The sequence below is a fragment of the Melanotaenia boesemani genome, chromosome 1, assembly GCF_017639745.1.
Source record: "Melanotaenia boesemani isolate fMelBoe1 chromosome 1, fMelBoe1.pri, whole genome shotgun sequence".
NCBI classification, from domain to species: domain Eukaryota; kingdom Metazoa; phylum Chordata; class Actinopteri; order Atheriniformes; family Melanotaeniidae; genus Melanotaenia; species Melanotaenia boesemani.
The window spans coordinates 44,699,282-44,701,607 of NC_055682.1; positions in this window are offsets into that span (position 1 = coordinate 44,699,282).

Sequence of the window (2,326 nt, forward strand, 5' to 3'; positions counted from 1 at the left end):
TCTTTGTAATGTTATCATTATCAGTTATTATTATCACACAAGTCCAGATAAAAGTCTGACTTTCACACATGACCATGTAAGAATGAACCGACTTCTATCCTGCATCGGAAGCAAACATCAGACCTTCAGGTTTATTTATTTATTTTTATTTCTTTATGTTTTTTTAACATGTCCATCATAGCAGCAAAATGATAATCTGGTTGCTGTATCTTGCTGAACAAATTTGCTTTGTCAAGGGGAGGCCTATGGGTAAGGCTCCTCTTGATAATCTGATTTATTTATTTACTTTGAATCACGGAATCTATGTAATCTTGCTGGACCTGACCGGAGGGGACAGAAAAAGATGGAAAATAGCAAAAAGAGCAAAAGGGAAAGAAGAAAGGAGACAAAAAGATCACAGACAGAAGGAAACGACCCTTCAATCCACACCATCACCAGACAACAAGCTGTTACACCTGTACATGAACACACCAGAAAGTTTCCTACAACTTTTACAAAAACAAACACACACACAGAAAAAAACCAGTCATTAAGAGTTTTTAAATAATAACCAAATCAAAAAGACATATGAAAGTAGCAGCGAACAGATACAAGCTCAGGAAAAGGAAAAAAAAAATCTCTTAGTATAAAAACCCACTGCACAACTCAGTGACCTTGTCAGCATGCAGAGGATGAGGAAGAGGAGTGATCAGTGACGAAGAGTGGTAAGTGAGATCGTGCAAATGCGACCACGCCTCTACGGAGGTCAGAGGCAGACCAGGCCCCCCCAGACAACCACCCGGCATAGGCCAGCACACACCCCAATGTTCCAGCAGCCCAACCCTGGGAACCAGGGTGCCATCGACCCCCTCCCCCCACCCTCCACCTACTCCAATCTCTATCCCATATAACCCCATACTCACACCCTCCCCTTTGCCATACCCACAAGCACTCACCATCACACAGTCACGTCACACATAACCCACCCACCATGCCCCGTGAGGGACACCCCAGGCGGACCAGAGGAAAGCGAGCCCCAAGCCCAATGTGCCGGGAGCCAGGCTACCTAACTGACCCACCCGACATGCACTGCATGACACGCCCCCCAGCTGTTGTTTGTGTGTTGTGTTTCTTGTGTTTTGGTGTCTAAGTGCAATTAAAATTGAGAGGTGAGTCTCCACGTGGTGCATCCGAGGAGACCACTGAATGGCCCCCTCCTCTCCACCCCTCATGGCGTGCACACCTCCCAAATCCCTACATGTGTGTATGTGTGTGAGTGTGTGAGACAGAGAGAGCGGGAAGGAAGAGGTGTCTGGGGATGTAAGTCCAGAGGGAAGCAAACTTTCCTCTGGATGTTGAGCCTCTAGTTGCATTAGGCACTCCCGCTCCCCCAGGGCAAGACAGGCCAGGAGAGGCCGCCCCCAACGACCAAGCCATACAGGGACTGCAGCCAATGAGCCGCCACCAACCCCGGAAGGTACCAACCCCCCACATGCCAAACGGGGAATGGGAGGACGGGGAGGAGGACAGCGGCAGAGCCCAGACCCACAGCACACCACCCCCAGGCCCGCTCAGGCCCCCTCCAACAAGTGCACTTGACCCCCGCCCCCCCCAACACATACAGAAATACACGCACACATCTATATCCTTGCACACTCCCGCTAATCCAACACACACACACCTCCTCACCCACACAGTATAAACACACACACACACACAGCATACAAACCTCCCCCGCCCGCTCCAGGCGCTGCCCTGGGGAAGAGGGGTGTGAGGTGTCCCCATTTTCCTTCTTCTCCTCCCTGCTCATGACTGTTGTGGTGAGTATGTTTTTTGCAAGTAAAACTGACTATTTTGCTGAGAGCAAGGTCATATTAGTAGTCCCGCCCTCCATGCACTACATGACACGCCCCCCAGAAATTGTGTGTTGTGTTTGTGTTTTGATGTCTAAGTGTCATTAAAACCGAGAGGCGAGCTGCCACAGGGTACAGCTAAGGAAGCCACTTGGGTGGCCCCCCGGCTACACCCAATATGAAGTGCATGCCTCCCAAATCCCTATGCGCCCCCCACGACCAGGCCACGCAGCAACTGCAGCCAACGAGCCGCCACTGACCCCAGAAGACACCCACCCACCAGGCACCCAGGGGGGAACTAAAGGAGCGGAAGGAGAATAGTGGGAAAGCCCAGATCCACGGCGCACCACCCCCAGGCCCCCCCACTGGGTCATGTCATCCCTCCACACCCCACCTACTCACCTATAATCTTGCACACTCCCACTCTTCCTAGCACATGCATCCGCACACACAAACATACCTCCCCACACACATCATTGCAGTTTTCATTGCAG